Below are 20,017 nucleotides of genomic sequence, written 5' to 3'. Positions count from 1 at the left end.
GGGGAGAAAGGGTAGAAAAATAAGGCAGGGCCATTATATATAAGAAAAGGCCAAACCCTATCCAGTTGGCATGCAATTTGCCTACAGATAGCCAGACCTGGAGAAGTGGGGAAAAGTCTTACCTGTGATTGAAGATTGAAGTGTTGATTAATATGTTTGACTGGATATTCTAATTTCTGAAGGAGTGTGGGTAAATTTTACTACTTAAAAGAGCAGAAGTATTTGTGTTAGATAGGAAAGATTTTTTTAAATTTATTTTTATCTTTTTTGAGAAAGAGTCTCACTCTGTTGCCCAGGCTGGAGTGCAGTGGCACAATCTCGGCTCACTGCAAGCTCTGCCTCCCAGGTTCGTGCCATTTTCCTGCCTCAGCCTCCCGAGTAGCTGGGACTACAGGCGCCTGCCACCACACCCGGCTAATTTTTTTGTATTTTTAGTAGAGACAGAGTTTCACCGTGTTAACCAGGATGGTCTCCATTTCCTGATCTCATGATCCACCTGCCTCAGCCTCCCAAAGTGCTGGGATTACAGGCGTGAGCCACCAAGCCTGGCCAGAAAGATTTTTAAAAATAATGAGATTGCCAGAATTTTCATCATGGATCAGGGAAAATTCTCTCCCATTCTCATATAAATAAATTTTAAAGAGATAATGGAAGATGAAAATAAAAATACTTTCTGATTCTTATGCTCTACAAATACAAATTGTGCTTGCTTAATATTCCAGTTATGCAAATAATAAGGAGATTATCATTTTTCAAGCAATTAATATATAAAATATGTTCGTGATTCTAAAGTCATACTAAACTTTACTTAATTTTAACTTCAAAACGAATGCCAGAATCTTTCAATGCCTTATGTTTTTTGTTATTCATCCTCTCATCACATATTCTTGAATTTCTACTATATACTTGGTATTTTCCTAAATTATAAGAATATACTTGAGGATAAGACATGTATTCTCTCTGCTGAAATACAAGTAATAGCCTATGGAGTAGATTGGCATTAAATAAAAAATCACAAAGATAATCACACTGTTGACAAGGCAAAAGATGGAAATACTTACTATAGCTGCATGATTATTACGTACCTATAAAAAGGGTCCCTGCCATCATATGGTTTTCTGCTTATGTAGGAGATAAGAAATGTATACAGAGTATTATGTTAATTATTATTACATTAAAATATTATTATACTAAAAGAAAGTTTTAACTGCTATAAGGTAATCCTACGACAATTCAGAGCAAGAAAAAGAGAATGTTACTGGTTATTCAGGGAAGGCAATGGTCCTGCTGGTATTTTAGCTGGACTTTGAAAACACAGTAGGGTTTTGGCTCCTGGAAATAATATGTCAGTCTGGAGAAGTAGTCTAAATAGAAAAATGAATGGCATAGGGAAACCTTATAATACGTTAGACAAAAGCCACACACGTTTCCCCCATCTCCATAAGAAAGACATGGCAGGATCTTGGCTTCTCTCCCTGTTCTGCTCTTTGCCTTGCTTGGTTGGAGTGTAAAAGCGCCCACTAGAGTGATCAGAAGACAGGGTTCCAAGCCTTACATTTGCAATTATATGCTGGTCTAGTGGCTCCCAGCCCTGACCTACCACCACACTAGATAAGGGTAGACTGACTTAAGCACTAGGCTCTAGCTGGTTCTCATGATGCTCTACTGGGGGCCAAGTGCTTCCTTGGGAAGTCAGATGACACATAATAAACATCGACCAAATTGATCCTTACCTTAAAAGAAAGTAAAGGTGGCTGGACGTGGTGGATCACTCCTGTAATCCCAGCACTTTGGGAAGCCAACGCAGAGGATCTGAAAGAAAGAAAGAAAGAAAGAAAGAAAGAAAGAAAGAAAGAAAGAAAGAAAGAAAGAAAGAAAGAAAGAAAGAAAGAAAGAAAGAAAGAAAGAGAGAGAGAAAGAAAGAAAGAAAGAGAGAGAGAGAGAGAGGAGAGAGAGAGAGAGAGGGAGGAGAGGGAGGGAGGGAGGGAGGAAGGAAGGAAGGAAGGAAGGAAGGAAGGAAGGAAGGAAGGAAGGAAGGAAGGAAGGAAGGAAAGAAGGAAGGAAAGGAAAAGAAAGAGAGAGAGAGAGAGAAAGAAAGAAAGGAAGAAAGAAAGAAAGAAACGAAAGAAACGAAAGAAAGAAAGAGAGAGTACTTTTTCCACTTGAAAGCTCTGCTAAAACATACTGAAGCCCAGAAAATTCACAGAAGCCTATCTAGTTGGGCTAGCTAATGTCTAAAGTGAAAACTAAGTATTGCCTTTACCAGACATTGGCATCATTGGCAGGCAATGTTAGAAGCCTTGACAATTTCAAGTGTGTGAAGAAATAGCCATAAGACCTGAAAGTAGAAACTGTGACTACGGAATTGACATTGAGGTAGGAAAGGGGAGTGATAAGACAGGTGTGATAATGTTTTTTGTTGCTTTCAGCAGTATTTGCTTTAAAAAAAAACCTATGTATGTAAGTTTCTATGATAAAAACATTATAAAACTTAACAAAATAAGGAAAAAACACATTTTGATAAACAGATAGAACAAAAGGTAGTTTTAATGGACTTCAAACAGGATTTCTTTTCGTGCCACTGACCTCAACTTTATTAATAAACTTAACCTGAAAGGAAAACTGTCAATTCAATATATACAAGTGTTCATGTCCAAAACATTCTGTCCTCAGAAATAAGCATTAAATGCCAGGTGAAACTTGTTCTAGCTTCCCAGCTTCCCAAGAGCCCACACTACTACTGGTCAGATGTTGCCCAGGGTAATATATCAAGAAAAAAGAAATCATTCTGACAGATTTGTCTTGTGGCTGCAAAAGGGACTCATTCCTCCAGAGTTTCAAACATATTGAGCTGCTATTATTCAAGCTGTGTAGACCACAGCTGTGAGAAATTACACAAGCTTGACCTCTGTCCTGTCATCGGTTATTACTTGGAAATAGTAAGAATAACCAATTTTTAGGACAGAACATGTATGACTGTTCATTGCTATCTGTCTATTTTTTGAAAGAAAGAAACAATCTTTGACCTGGAGAATTAACTTGAGACCAGAATCCTGACTCTTAGTTCTTTTGTTTCTCATGAACACCCAGGGAAGTACTTATTGTCTCTATTTTTGAATGCAGACACTGTGTTAAAGTCACACAATACTGGATATCAGTTCGATATTCCTTCAACCTTTTCAACTAAGTCACTTAGATCAAATCACTTTGACTGTCGGGGTCATAGTTTTGAAATGGTGGCTGACATACCTTACCTGGCAGACGGAATACTTCTAAGCATAAAGCCTCAGAAGGTGAAAGGTAAAAACCAGTGGGGAAATCTGGGTTTCCTTTTATTTCACTTCATTTGTTTTATTCTATTCTTGTTGGCCCTCTTGACTTTCAAGGTTGGTGGCATCTTACAACCACTGCAACAACACATATCCTTGGAATAAATATTGCGGGACAGAACTTTAAGGTCAAAACACCTTTGAAATTGGATTTCTTTGTTGGATGCCTTTATGTTCAAAACTTTTAGTTCTAAATAAGTCATGCACAGTGGTGGTCTCAAAGAAAAGAGAGAGCAGAAAAACAGAATAGAACTTCAACAGAGTGAGATAGAAAATATGTGTTATCTTTGCCCACATATTTCAATAGTAGCAACAATACCTTGGGCACCGTGAGAAGAAAAATTATCACACTATGCCTTCACACTATCTGGAATAGTGACTTATTTATTAATTCCTGAAATATTTAAGTAGCCTGAGTGCTAGGCTCGGTGTTATATGCTAGAGATACAAAATGTATAAGATCTGCACCTTGCTCTCTAGGAGCCAATAGCTTACCCAATAAGTCATTTTGTCCACACAAATCTAGATCAATGTCTTATGTTTACCATTTTCCAGTTCATTCTTGGTTATGTTTATGTTTCCCAGGCAAATAAAGTTGTTCCACATAGATACGTTGAATACCTACTATTTACTAAGCATTGTGTTAAGCATCAGGGAGACACTGATGAGAAAACTTAATAGGACCCTGTCTTCATATGAATTGCCTAGTCTGCTAATTTTTAAAAAAGCTTTTCAATTCCTTCTTCCACAAAAAGCCATATCTTCATTCAAAACTGTATTGGCCATTACTGTGGTCTCAAGAACAATGTTCTGCTTGAACCAGTTCATTTGAATTATACTAATATTCATGCCTGGGAAAATGCAATGTGTAACCATCACATTACAGAGCCATTCATTTCAATCTCCTTGATTACAAAATATTTTTCAAGCTCTACTAAAACTATCAAAATTAGTTGTTGCATTATACCTTCTGTTAAACAACCATCAGTCAATATGCACTGGAAAATCAGAGAATTAACAGATTCTTTTATTAAAATTTTTACTACACATCTGCTCTTTGTGGTCAAACACTGTGCTGGGCACTCACGTTCTAAAAAAAGCTGAGTTATGCTCCACGCACTCAAGGAATTTATTAGGAGAGACAGAGAAGTAAATGAAGTGTCTGGGTAAAAAAAAAAAAAAAAATATATATATATATATATATAGATAAAATAGAATTTCCCCACAATTCTCTGTGGGCTTCTGTATTTATGCTATTTATGCCTAAGGCCTAACTAGAAGTTGTCTCAGTAATAATAGTCAGTCCAAGTTGACCATATGAAGAGAAGTTCTTATATTTCAAACTACTTCTACCTTGTAAAAGAGAGACTTTTCCCCTGACAGTTTATGCAGATTTTCAACAAAGTAAGTTTTCTGTTAAAAATGGCTCTGGTTTGTAATAGATAAAAATGTACATGTCTCTGTAAGACATTTTTTCAGCTACTAAAATTAAAAACAACTGCAGCACTATTTCATCACAGTTCTGCTGTGCATTTAATTTCTGCTGCTCCCTGAAAAACAGTGCTATTCAGCCTGTGCTCTTTTAGAAGACTCTAGATATAACACATGCCTTCCTTGTGTGTTGAATGGATGCCACTTCTTATTCTTCAGTGTCTTATTTCTCTCGGGGAAGGACAACTTCATTCGTTGTGTCTTTCATATTCATATGATCCTAAGAGTACACATCTCTACATTTCCCATGTTTGATTTGGTCCTTGCAAATGACATGAAAAGCAGTTTGATGTTTTAGGCAGACAGTAAATCTCAGTGGCATAGGTTTGAGTAAAAATACTTTCCTTCTTCTTTGAGAATCAAGGTTCATTTGGCAATCGCTAAGAATGTGGTGAGGAAAAGATGCTGGGCAGCCCTGCAAGTGACTGGTCCTTTGAATGACTAGAAATGAAAAGTGACAGTTCACTGCTCTTTACAGTCTGAAGCAGCTGGATCACTAGAGATGCCAAGTCCCCGCTGAGAAAAATTCAAGCTCTTCTCAATTATCATTCTCACTCTTTTTTTGCACTGGTATCAAGAATATTTATAGATTAAATAATGCATATGAATATATATTAATATCTCTATAGATCTACCTTCATTAATAATCCCTAAGAAGCAAAGTAACTAATAATACCTAATGAATAAAACAATATATTTCTCCAATATATGTGTCTATAGATCCATCTAAAGATGGATAACTATATCCATCTTTCTCTCAAATATTTTCAGTTTAATTTAATATGAGATTATTATAGACATGTAATAATAATAATCCCTAATTAAATAAAAACTAAATGTATTACATATTATATGCAATATATTTTTAGTTTAAAAAACATTTGGTAGGGAATTGTAATGTAAACATGAAGTCAATATATTTACTTGCCAGGATATTAAATTTTCAAGTTTTCAACTAGTCTCTGGGTTTTTAAATGTTTCTCCATAATTTAAGGTCTGGTTCCTGGGCATTCCATAGTGGAAAGACTAATTATACATTGACTTGCTCTCTTTGAGGTCACATGACTGTGTAGCCTGGTTGAAAGGATGGAATCACTCACAAGTATTATCAGTACAACATGGCTTGCACGAAAGCGATTTTGCTACTGCTGAAGTGAACAGCACCACATCAACTGCACCACTCCTTGGCTTCCTGGGTCATTAGCCTCTGCTTACAGATTGCCCAACTCCCAGACCACAATCACTCACTAAGGACATGACTGCATTTGGCTATCAGCTCCAGTAATGAAGTTTGAGTTTGATTATTTTACAGGTTCCTACTTTGGTCCTTGTTCTACCATCTGTCCTTCTATTTATCTGCCTTGGATTTCTGGGCCATAAATTATGACCAGTATTACCCTACATCTTGCAAGCCTGAGCTCTGATCAGTCATCCTCAGCCCAACATCCTTTGCATCCACATTCACTAAAACATGTTCAAGTTCATTGTGATTATCGACTAACCCAGTTTTTCCCTTTCTCTTTGCTACTTTCCCCCCTTTCACTTCTCCCTGCTCAGTCCCTACCAGGAAAGACCAGGAAATTTCCCTTGTTAGACTTAGAATAGAGCCTCAGATCAGTTGTCAAAATTTCAGGAGGGCAGAAGTACCAACTGCAAGGTCTTTTGAGGTCTAGGCTCACAACTCCATCTTCTGCTGAATTCTGTTGCTCAAAACAAGACACAAAGCCAGATCAGATTCCAAGACTGCGAATATTAAATCCAACCTTTGGTGGAAAGAGTGGCAAAGTCACATTACAGAGATACAGGAACGTGAAGCATTATTATATCTGTCTTTGCAAACAGCCTTCCCTGTGGCCACAATTTTTCTCATCCTTCTCACACAAATACATTTATCCCTTCTCCCAAGTCTCTTCCCACTAATACGTCAGGCCCAAAATTGAGGGATATGAAAACTAAATGAGGCCTGGATGTGGATTGTCAGGAGCTGAGCTGAGCTAGAGAGAGGTGGGGAGGAATGAGCTGCCATGTTTTGGAGCAGCTGAATAAAGTAAAAAGCTAAAAATGAAGGTAACCATAAAGCCAGAGTCTAAAGTGGAAAGAGCGGACTTCCCCTTTTCCATTTTCCCCCATGGAATGGTGCACTGGTCAAGGGTCAGGTGGATCTGCACAAATGTGGGGTCATCTCACTGTTGAGAGCATCCTGAACAGAAGAATTCTGTAGCTTTACGGACTCAGGGGCTGGGAGAAGGAAGTCAGGCTAGGAGTGAAAAAATACTGAGCACTGAGTTGAACTGAAGAAAAATGTCTTCAAAGTTTCCCATTCCTTCCCCCAATAAAGAGGCCTTGGTAGATGTACTTGAAGACAACCTTGGCTGAAGACCCCAGAAAGATGTGTAGGAATGAAGGTTCCTTGGCTAAGAATGTGAATGTATGTAAAAGCATGACTGAACAGAGGAGGCTGAGTCCTTGACTGCAACTCTCCTTAGTGATGTAACGCACTAGCTCAGCACTAAGTCTAATGTGGAGAGGGCAAGTTTTTTCCATAAGGCTTATCAGTTAAAACCTTTGTAATTGACCACAGTCAGATCTGAAAAATCACACATAGATTTTAGACAGAAGCCAAACTCCTCATAGATAAGGCTATAGCTTCTCCTGTGTGACTTCTTTTAATCCAGAGACAAGGGAAGTAAAACGTCAAGTTACACTCTCCCCTTCCCCAACCCACACACATTCAAAAATGATTTCTTATAATCCTTTGCAGACAAATCTCTCTCCCAATTCCTGGGCTTAAGCAGCCATTGACCTGCTTTCTATTACTGTACTTTTGCCTTTTCTAGATTTTGTGTTAATATTATCATAGATTATATTATTTTGTTTGTGACTTCTTTCATTTATCATAATGCTTTATATATTTATCCATATTTTTGCATGTATCTATAGTTCACTTCTTTCTACTGTTAACATTTCACAGTGTAGATATGCCATAATCTACACTGTGGTATTATGTGCTTATTCACTAGCTGTTGTACATTTGGCATTTTAATGTTTGGCTACTATCACTAAAACTCTTATGAACATTTGCATATAGGTATGTGTGGCCATATATTTTTATTCCTCTTGAGTGCATACCTAGGAGTGAGATTCCTGGTCAATGACAAGTACATGTTTAGCTTCATAAGAAGCTGCAAACTTTCCTCCCTCTCCATGTTTCAAGCCCATCAGAAACGTATGAGAGTTGCAGTTGCTCATAGAGTTTTCAACACTTGGTATTATTGGTCTTTTAAATTTGAGACATTATAGTGAATATGTACTGATACATCACTGTGGTGGTAATTTGTACTTCCCTGATAATGAGTGATGTTGACCATCTGTTTATGGATTTATTGTTTGTTTGCACATTTTTTGTAAAATACGTTTTAAAATATTTTGCCTTTTTAAAAATCTGGGCCATTTTTCTTGAGATTATATTAGTATAAGAGTGCTTTATATATTCTCCATGCAAGTATTTTGTCAGATAAATGTGTAACAAACATTTTCTCCCATTTGCTGTCTTATCTATCTATGTTTTTAACCAGGTCTTTAAAAGAACCAAAGTCTTTAACTTTGATGAAGTCTATTTTATCCATTTTTGCTTCATGATTTCCTCTTTCCTATTCAAGAACTCTTGCCCTAACCAAATATCACAAAGATTTTTCATGTTTTCTTCCAGAAGTTTTATAATTTTAGTCATAACCATCAGGTCCGTGATCCATTTTTATTTAATTTGTGTACATAAGTTAATAGCCAAGGATAAATTTTTCATATATGTAATATACATGTAAAATGTATAACATATATTACACACACACACACACACACACACACACACACACACACACACATTCTCTCTCTCTCTCATCTCCAGCATTTCCAGAATTCCACTGAGTTACCTTGACATCCCTATGCCGAATCAGGTGACATTATAAGGGTGGGTCTATTCCTTGATTTTCCATTGATCTAAATGAATATCATTATTCCAATAGTTCACCACCCTGCTATGTAGTTGTATACAATGTCTTGAAATCTTCCAATCTTGTTATTCTTTTTGAAATTGTTTTATTATTTTAGTTATTTTACCTTTACTCACAATTTCAGAATTAGCTTGCCAATTTCTTCAAAACACCTGCTAGAACTTTTACTGATATTGCAATGACTCTATAGCTCAATTTGTGTAAAAAGCCCATTTTAACCATATGAAGTCTACATCAGTTACATTTTCTATCTTCCAAATTACTCCAAGTGACAGTTTTGCCGAAGTTTCTGGCACTACCTAAGTCACTCTTTTTTGAGATACATATAGCAGCCTCTTCATTGCATCTCCACCCTCTACTAACAGTTCTTTTGTTAATGCCACCAGTTTTAGATTTTTCCTATGGAAGCACCACGCTCTCAGTAACAAGTCACCCTAAAATTTACTGAGTTAATATAGCCAAACATTTTATTTTCTCACATTTCTTTGGATCATTACTTTGGGCTGGCTCAACTAGGTGATTCTACTGGTCTCATCTGGAATCACTTAGGCAGTGAATTATCTAGCCACTCCACTGGGACAGAATAGTCTAAGGTGGTCTTTGTCATACGCCTGGAAATTGTTGCTGGCTGACAGCTAGGCCATTCCTTGTTGTCTTGCTTTCATAAGAAGGCTGGAAAACTTCTTTTCATGGTAATAGTAGCACTCCAGGATGAGAACAGAGGCTGCAATGCCTCCTGAGGCCTTGGTTTAGAACTTCCCTAATAGATCTTCTACCATATTCTCTTGGTTAATTCAAACTAAGAGGCCTGTCCAGATTCCAGGGGTGAGGAAATGGGTTCTGCCTCTTACTTAGAGGGCCAACAAAGCCACATTTCAAAGAGGGTGCATAAATAGAAAAAAATTATTGCTGTCATCAGTGCCAATAATCTACTAGAGATGTTTCATAAATATTTTTGTTACGAGGAAATTAGACTAACACTAAAGTATCTATAAATCAACCACTTACCTATTTAGCCAATATAAATATCATTTTACATTTGATTGATAAACCTAATGCTGAAACCATTTTGACCATTATATTGACAGTTTCCCTCCACATACTTTTCTTTTCTTTTTTCTTCTTTTCTTTTCCTTTGTTTTTCTTTTCTTTTCTTTCTCTCTTTCTTTCTTTCTTCTTTCTCTCTTTCTTTCTTTCTTTTTTTTTTTTGTAAGACAGGGTCTCACTCTGTCACCCAGGTTGTAGTGCAGTGATGTAATCTCGGGTCATCCAAACCCCTATCTCCTGGGCTCAAGCTATCCACTCCCCTCAGCCTTCTGAGTAGCTGGAACCACAGGAGCATGCAATCACGCCCAGCTAATTTTTGTATCTTTTGTAGAGACTGTGTTTCCCCATGTTGCCTAGACTGGTCTCGAACTCCTGGGCTCAAGCAATCCACCCACCTTGGCGTCCCAAAGTGCTGGGATTATAGGCATGAGCCACCATGCCTGGCCCCATATATTATCGGTTTTTTTAAAATTTTATGTTCCAGGATACATGTGCAGAATGTGCAGATTTGTTACATACGTATGTATATGCCATGGTGGTTTGCTGCACCTATTGACCCGACCTGTAAATTCCGTCCCCTCGTCCCCCACCTCTCAACAGGTCCTGGTGTGTGGACACCCTCCCTGTGTCCACATGTTCTCATTGTTCAACTCCCACCTATGAATGAGAACATGCAGTGTTTGGTTTTCTGTTCCTGTGTTAGTTTTCTGAGCATGATGGCTTCCAGCTTCATCCCTGCCCCTGCAAAGGACATGACCTCATTTCTTTTTATGGCTGCATAGTATTCCATGGTATATATGTACCACATTTTCTTTATTCAGTCTATTATGGATGGGCATTTGGGTTAGTTATATGCCTTTGCTATTGTAAATAGTGCTGCAATAAACATAAGAGTGTGTGTGTCTTTATAGTAAAACGGTTTATATTCGTTTGGGTATATACCCAGTAATGGGATAGCTGGGTCAAACCCTTGAGGAATCACCATACTGTCTTCCACAATGGTTGAACTAATTTACATCCCCACGAACAATGTAAAAGTGTTCCTATTTCTCCACATCTTCTTCTGCATCTATTGTTTCTTGACTTTTTAATAATCATCATTCTGATTGTTATGAGATGGTATCTCATTGTGGTTTTGATTTGCATTTCTCTAATAATCAGTGATGTTGAGCTTATTTTTATATGTTTGTTAGCTGCATAAATGTCTTCTTTTGAAAAGTGTCTATTATATCCTTTGCCCACTTTTTGATGGAATTGTTTTTTTTCTTGTAAATTTGTTTAAGTTTCCTGTAAATTCTGGATATTAGACCTTTGTCAGATGGGTAGATTGCAAAATTTTCTCCTATTCTGTAGGTTACCTGTTCACTCTTATGATAGTTTCTTTTGCTGTCACAAGCTCTTTAGTTTATTTAAATCCCATTTGTCAATTTTGACTTCTGTTGCAATTGCTTTTGGCATTTTCATCTTTGCTCATGCCTATGTCCTGAAAGGTATGCCTTGGTTTTCTTCTAGGGTTTTTATGGTTTTGGGTTTTACATTTAAGCCTTTAATCCATCTTATGTTTTTAATAAGGTGTAAGGAAGAGGTCCGGTTTCAGTTTTCTGCATATGTTAGCCAGTTTTCCCAGCACCATTTATTGAATTGAAGATCCATTCCCCATTGCTTGTTTTTTTCAGGTTTGTCGAAGATCAAATGGTTGTAGATGTGTGGTGTTATTTCTAGGGTCTTTGTTCTATTCTATTGGTCTATATGTCTGTTTAGGTACCAGTACCATGCTGTTTTGGTTACTGCAGACTTGTAGTATAGTTAGAAGTCAGGTAGCATGATGCCTACAGCTTTGTTCTTTTGCTTAGGATTGTCTTGGCTATATGGGGTCTTCTTTGATTCCATATGAAATTTAAAGTAGTTTTTCTAATTCTGTGAAGAATGTCAATGATAGTTTAATGGGAATAGCATTGAGTCTATAAATTACTTTGGGCAGTATGCCCAGTTTCACAGTATTGATTCTTCCTATCCACAATATTGATTCTTCCTATCCATGAGCATGGAATGTTTTTCCATTTGTTAGTGTCCTCTATTATTTCCCTGAGCAGTGGTTTGTAGTTCTCCTTGAAGAGGTCCTTTATATCCCTTGTTTAGCTATATTCCTAGTTATTGTATTCTCTTTGTAGCAATTGTGAGTGGGAGTTCACTCATAATTTGACTCTCCACTTGTCTATTGTTGGTGTAAAGGAATGTTTGTGATTTTTGCACATTGATTTTGTGTCCTGAGACTTTGCTGAAGTTTCTTGTTAGCTTGGGGAGCTCAGCAACTTAAGTAGTTGGGCTGAGATGATGGGGTTTTCTAAATATGCAATCATGTCATCTGCAAACAGAGGCTATTTGACTTCCTCTCTCCCTATTTAAATACTCTTTATTTCTTTCCCTTGCCCGATTGCCCTGGCCAGAATTTCCAATACTATGTTGAATAGGAGTGGTGAGAGAGGGCACCCTTGTCTTGTGCCAGTTTTCAAAGTGGATGCTTCCATCTTTTGCCCATTCAATATGATATTGGCTGTGGGTTTGTCATAAATAGCTCTTATTATTTTGAGATATGTTCCATCAGCACCTAGTTTATTGAGAGTTTTTAACATGAAGTGATGTTGAATTTTATCAAAGGCCTTTTCTGTATCTATTGAGATAATCATGTGGTTTTTGTCTTTGGTTCTGTTTATGTGATGAATTACGTTAATTGAGTTGCATATGTTGAACCAGCCTTGAATCCCAGGGATGAAGCTGACTTGATTGTGGTAGATAAGCTTTTTGATGTGCTGGTGAATTTGCTTTATTATTATTGAGGATTTTCACATGGATGTTCATTAGGGATATTGGCCTGTTTTCTTATTTTGTTGTGTCTCTGCCAAGTTTGGATGATGCTGCCTTCATAAAATGAATTAGGGAGGAGTACCTCCTTTTAATTGTTTGAAATAGTTTCGGAGGGATTGCATTGGGAGTTTTACCTGATGTAAATGACGAGTTGATGGGTGCAGCACACCAACATGGCACAAGTATACATATGTAACAAACCTGCACGTTATGCACATGTACCCTACAACTTAAAGTATAATAATAATAAATAAATTTAAAAAAAAAAGAAATAGTTTCAGAAGGAATGGTACCAGCTCCTCTTTGTACCTCTTATAGAATTCAGCTGGGAATCAATCTGAATTGATTGATTCTCTCTCTCTCTGTGTGTGTGTGTGTGTGTGTGTGTGTGTGTGTTTTGGTTGGTAGGCTATTAATTACTGCCTCAATTTCAGAACTTGTTATTGGTCTATTCAGAAATTCAATTTCTTCCCGGTTTAGTCTTGGGAGGGTGTATGTGTCCAAGAATTTATCCCTTTCTTTTAGATTTTCTAGTTTATTTGCATAGAGTTGTTTATAGTATTATTTGATGGTAGTTTGTATTTCTGTGGGGTCAATGGCGATATCCCCTTTATCACTGTTTATTGTGTCTATTTGATTCTTCTCTCTTTTCTTCCTTATTAGTCTAGCTAGTAGTCTATTTTATTAATTTTTTCAAAGTAACAGCTCCTGGATTCATTAATTTTTGGAGGGTTTTTCATGTCTGTATCTTCTTCAGTACTGCTCTGATAATAGTTATTTCTTGTCTTCTGCTAGCTTTTGGATTTATTTGCTCTTGCTTCTTTAGCTCTTTTAATTGTGATGTTACTGTGTCAATTTGAGATCTTTCTAGCTTTCTGATATGGGCATTTAGTGCTATACATTTCCCTCTTAACACTGCTTTAGCTGTGTCCTAGGAATTCTGGTATGTTGCCTCTTTGTTCTCATTGATTTCAAAGAACTTTTTGATTTCTGCCTTAATTTCGTTATTTACCCAGGGCTTATTCAGGAGTATGTTTTTCAATTTTCATATAATTGTATGGTTTTGAGTGAGTTTTAATCCTGAGTTCTAATTTGTGCACCAGAGCAACTTGGACATATTCTTAATATCATGGGATGGTTTAGTTCATGTTTCTCTGAAGGTTTAAGAAATCAGTGGCAGCTGTTTCCCAACATAAAACCCCATCCCCTGCTGTGGCATGCCGTCTGCTTCTATACTCGTGACCCCTACATCTCTAGATGTAGAAACTGGCTTCCCATTTGAAGGAGATTGATGAGTTGAGTAGAAGTATACTCCATATTCAGACTCCTGATTAGTTTACATATTGCTTTTTTTCTGAATTTTTACCTCACATGATCTAATTTCATCACCACAAAATTATGGAAATATTTCTAACCCACTGAACACAGCCATATGTGAGCTACTGATTATGAAAGCTAGAATGTGTGTGTGTGTGTGTGCGTGTGTGTGTCTCCATTATCTAGCTGAATACTTGATTCGTGGTAGGTACTCAATAAAAGTCACAAACTTCTCATCAGAGTAAAACTGACTCATTAAGCTGTTTCTGAGAAGCTTCATAGGACATATAGTCTTGTGTCAGAAGCAGAGAGGTGGTTGTATATCACGAAGCAATCTTCTAGAACTTTGATAATTTGTTGGTAATCGCTGCCCATTCATGTTACCATTACACTGCTCTAATTACTAAACTTGTCAGCCATTACCTTAACTTGGTGTGGCGAACTGATGACATTAGAGCAGTAATTGTCTCACCCATCCCACAGTACTCATCACTTATCAATTGTGGCACTATTGCTGACTAAGCACAGTGGCAGCAGTGAAATTCTTTTAAAAAACAGTGTTCCAGAAGCCACTACCAATCAATTTGGGTTGAGATGAGATGTGAAACCCATTGTCCTTCTTGACTTCTTTTAGAAGATTATTTTCACAACATCAACTCAAGGTAACACTTGCATTTAATGATATATAATAACTACTTTTTGATGTTTTTCAAAATATGATAAATATGGATCATTGGATATTGTTATATTTCTCTGATAATGCCAAAAGTGAATTTTGGGAAACAATAGTTTTTGATTAGTTAAACATATATGTAAGAAATTGGAAGAATTGATATTTTTGTGTACCATTGTGTACACAATATGTACCATTATGTTTTAAGCAATGTATATCTCTCGGTAATTTAAAATGTACATTTTATATTTTTCACGTTTTAGATTGTAAAGAATTGGAGGCTTTCTTGGTGGCATCTAGAAGATATACTCAAATCCCCACACTGCTGCAATTTGTATGACTAACTGCAAGTTGTCTCCTTAAATTTATTAGCTGAAAGCTGACAGCAATAGCTGTTTTGCCTCTAGTGAGACAATCTTTCAGGACAAAATTCTGGCAGATGTTAACGTATTTAACAGTAGACCTGTTTTGCTGCTTCTATTTACCAATTATGAAGAATATTTGACTTCCTTACTATTGAGTTTCTTTATAGACAACATGTATGTTTTAAAGCGACATTGGCTTCCAACAAAACTGTATGGCTATGGCCTTGTTCTTCCTCCAAAGAGGAGATCAGGTAAGTGACCTGAAGCCAGGAAGCAGATTATTATATGTTTCCATTGTGTTACTTATCTTTCTCACTAAAAAAGAACAGAATATTATTTCTCAAAACTCTATAGGTGGCTAATTACATTATAGATTAATCCAATCCTAACATGAATAATTATAAAGTAAATTCACCAGACATATAGCTAATAGAAAGATGCTCATCATGCAGGAAACTATGATAAGATTAGCCATAGAAGATTATGAATGGAGCAATAAAGCAATAATTGCAAACTAAAACACACACACACACACACACACACACACACACACACACACACACCCTGTTTGGTAGTAAAGAAAATAGATATGATTTTGCTATTAGTTTATTCAACCACTTGTAATAAGCAACTCTAATATGTAGCCCATCTTATGTAATCACCGAGGATGGCACTATGGAGGTTTTAGCAGTCAACCTCAGCATGAGAACTGAATGATATTTGTAAAACTATGAATGGAGCCCAACATTTCTTTGTGTTGGATGTTAGAAAAAGACATTGGAAGGAACACCAGCCTTTAGAGGGCAGGAACATCTTATATGGCTTAACAGTAAATACTCTCCTTGACTTTCAAGTTCTCCTTCCCTACAGTAAGAAGTCAGCTAACAGGAAGAAAATTACTTTTAACTCATGAAAACAAGAAGGCTTCACAATGTCTGGCTTTGGTTTAATCATAACACCTACCTGGTAAACCCATTCACTATTAAAATGGTGTGGTTTTTTTTGTTTGTTTGTTTTTTGTCTGTTTGTTGCTACAGATTGTTGATTCCGGTTTATTCTGTCTTCTTAGTAGGTGATCATTTGGTTGATTTAAAATGAGTTGTATAGAACAGACAATATTTGCTCATTCTTAAGTGTAGTTTGTGGGTTTTAATAACTTGCTATCTATAGTTGTGCTATAGTACAAATTCAAATGTGTTTAATACCATAGCTTGCTTATTTTATAGCAGAGAATCTATTCACTGAAGGTAAGTTTTTACATTTTTCTCAGAAGCTCATGCATATGTCCTGGTAAAATTTTCTTTTTTCTTATTTTTATCTTTTTCTCCACTGAATTAATTGTGTTGCTGTCTCATCATATTAAATATGTCCTAAGATGAACTTATTTTTCATTTTGAACCAGACTGGTTTCTCACTTTTCCTTCTTTTTCAACAATGGAAGTATTTGTCCATTTATAAAGTTAGAAATTTTGTTCTTTTCCTTCCGCTGGTAGTAATCTATTGAGCCTTCATTTTATTCCTAGTGCCCTTGTCTCAGTCTAAAGTCAGCTCCTTGATCTGGCATGGCACTAGGAAACTCTCTGGCCTGTTGTCTGTCTCTCCCAGCTAGATTCCTAACTGTTGGATGTGAGATCTGGGTTGTACACCTCTGTATCCCAAGGTCAAGAACATGGCATGGCACACAGATATTTATCCTTCAGTAATATTTGGTGAAAAAAGGAAAGAAAATTAGTTATCATTAGTTTGTGCTTAGGTAAAAATTGAATTCTCTTTTTTTGCATTCTACTGCCTAGCAAATATTACTTAAACATTGATTTAATTATCTACTCATTTGAAAAATTAAATCCCTTTTATTATTATTCCGCTGCACAAAATAAATATGTATGTTTGTGCACATCTATATACACATATACATATATATACAAACACACATACATATGTATGTATATATTATTCTCTTTATGATTTTGTTCTTGCTGCACTCAGTCAACTTAATTTTCCACTGCCCCTTAAATATGAAATTTCATTTTTTAAAAAAAAAAAAAACTGTCTCCCCACTGTCCAGAGAATACATCATGTTCGACTCTGCTGTCACCTGTGTTTTTTTTTTTTTTTTTTTTTTTTTCCTGGAGTGGAATACCTTTATTTTTCTCTGCTTATTTAAGTTCTGCACAGCCTACCAGACCTAACCTACTTCCACCAACTCTGTAAAGCCTTTTTACACTACTCGATTTCTCTTTCCTTCTGATCTTCTCTGACTATACACTCAGTGTTGTGTACATCTTGGTACTTAATTATGCATTTCATATGCATTGCTTACTGTAAAACTGTGTACTCGTCTTAGGTCCCCATTAGATGCAATCTCCTTTAGGCAATACTTTCTACACTTGGCTGAGAAATGCTCACTAAATCACCAACATACAGATATTTAATAAATAAATATTTTCAGTCATTAGTGTTCTCTTAAAATTCAGATCTGTATATTGAAGTACTACTGGATGTTTGTGCATAGGTACTTGATTAACATGTACACAAAATAATTTATTATATACTATGTCATTTTTTCATTTCTTCAATCTCTTTCTCATCCTTTAACTCATCAGAATCTTTTAACTATACTGCTGTTCATCCACCAGGTGCTCAACAAGAAATTTCCAGGGATATTTTTGATTTTTCAAATTTCTTTTTCTGTAACCAATTGCGTCACAAATTCCATCATTCTGCTTTGTGAATCACTCTTGATTATATTCCTTCTTTCTCATTTACTGTGCTGGTTCAGGTTGTATAATGTGTTTCTCTGGTGTCAATTTTCTTCCTTACTTAGAGTTCAAACTTCGAAGATTACAAAGGGCCCACCTTATATCTTCATACCTTCTCTGTCCTCATCCTTTCAGGTTAAGCTACTTTTGTAGGAATATATATACCTCATTATCAAGTAGGATTCCCATGCCTTTGTTTTTGCTTTTCTATCCTCCAGTTACCTCTTTCACCTTTTAAAAACATAATGTATATCTGACTTAAGATTTATCTGAAACAGGCTGGGCACAGTGGCTCACACTTGTAATCCTAGCACTTTGGGAGGCCAAGGTGGGCAATCACCTGAGGTCAGGAGTTCAAGACCAGCCTGGCCAACATGGTGAAACCCCGTCTGTACTAAAAATACAAAAAAAAAAAAAAAAAAAAATAGCCAGGCGTGGTGGTGTGCATGTGTAATCCCAGCTACTTGGGAGGCTGAGGCCTGAGAATTGCTTGAACCCAGGATGTGGAGGTTGCTGTGAGTCAAGATTGTGCCATTGAACTCCAGCCTGGGCGACAGAGCCAGGCTCCATATGAGAAATACATTTTTTCAAATCCCCTCATACTCCACTTATTGTTCCTTTCTTCTTTTTATGTTTCATATTACATCACTATATTGATATATATCTCTCATCATATTTTATTATAGTCAATTGTTTATATGTCTCTCTGCCCAATTAAACTGAGGAGTCCTCAGGGACTTAATTTGGCTATTTTTTATGACCTGGTCTACCACAGTGCCACTCATTTAGAAGACTGTGAGTATTTACTTGTCTTCTCAATTCCAGCTCAGTTCTCTTCTTGTAATAACAATAGCATGTTATATAATGCATATTGATCCACAAATTAGTCACATGTTCTTTTCAATTTCTATTGAATATATACAAATTTTATAGTTTTTTCCTAATTTAAAAAAATCCTATTCTATTGTTTAAAACAATTATTCAGTGATACTTATTCAAGTAAGAAAAACCTTATTCAGGATCACTGTGATTGGTATAATGACGACGACAGTGGGATTTTGTGGTGGGGGTGTGAGATTGGGTTCAACTCTGCATATAGCATCACCAGGTGGTAATTTATAGCGAAGGAGTAGGCTGGGGGTCAGTGGCTATAAAATTACTTAGAGGAAACCTCAAGGAGAAGGGGAATTTTGGCTAAACCAACCTAACAGGATTTCTGCTGAAGACAGGTCAGGATCATCAGACACTGGGGGATAGAGGATGAGGAATGGATAAGATATTGAGGGTGAAGTGTTCTTGCTAAAATGACTTAGCAGTATCCCTGCCAAAACTGGATTTTACAAAGCAATGTACAGAGTAGTGTACATATGGGGTTAGAAGAAGGTTCAGGAACCTGACTAAAGTTTGGTCAAGCAAAAAGTCTTTGTCATTTGTCATTACTGGCTTGCATTTCAGGTTGGATAATTCTTTGTTGTAGAAGGCTGGCTTGGCATTATAGGATGTTTAGCAGCATCCCTAACATGTTCCTACTAGATGACACTATCAGTACCTCCTTCCTGTAGATGTGACAAACAAAAATGTCTCTTGGTATTGCCAGATATTCTCTCAGGGGCAAAATGTCCTGGTTGAGAACCACTGCTTTGGGAGGATCCATTCCAACTCCTCTCCTAGTAGCCCTGTGTAGCTCCAAAGAATAGAAGCATTTGCCCTCCTGGTTGTGTTGGCAAGGTAACTCTTAGTAACAGGGCATACACAAACCTTGACCTTTAGGAGCTTTTTTTTTGTATGTGGGCCACTGAGAACTGCCAAACTCTCTTGGTCCATAAACTTTCTTCAAAATCCTGCACTAAGAGACTTGATCAAACTGTAACACATCTTCTGGCAACCAAAGATTTAATCCCTAGGAAGACCCATCCCTCTTTCAAATTTTTGTCTGGGAAAGCTCAAGACTGTCAAAGTAATTAATGATGTTTTAGCGAACATCTGAGATAGGCTCCTGACCTCCTTTATTTAGAGCATTTTCTAAAAAGTGCTTATGATTGCAAATATGTTTCTGTTCTTTAAGATATATACATATCTCCTACATCTCAGGAGTCCACAAGGACCAGGAAGCCATTCTTAGAAATGTAATCATCAGGAAGGACAGAGCCTCTGTCTCCCA

The sequence above is a fragment of the Macaca thibetana genome, chromosome 4 (genome assembly GCF_024542745.1).
Source record: "Macaca thibetana thibetana isolate TM-01 chromosome 4, ASM2454274v1, whole genome shotgun sequence".
NCBI classification, from domain to species: Eukaryota; Metazoa; Chordata; class Mammalia; order Primates; family Cercopithecidae; genus Macaca; species Macaca thibetana.
This window is presented reverse-complemented; position numbering follows the sequence as displayed.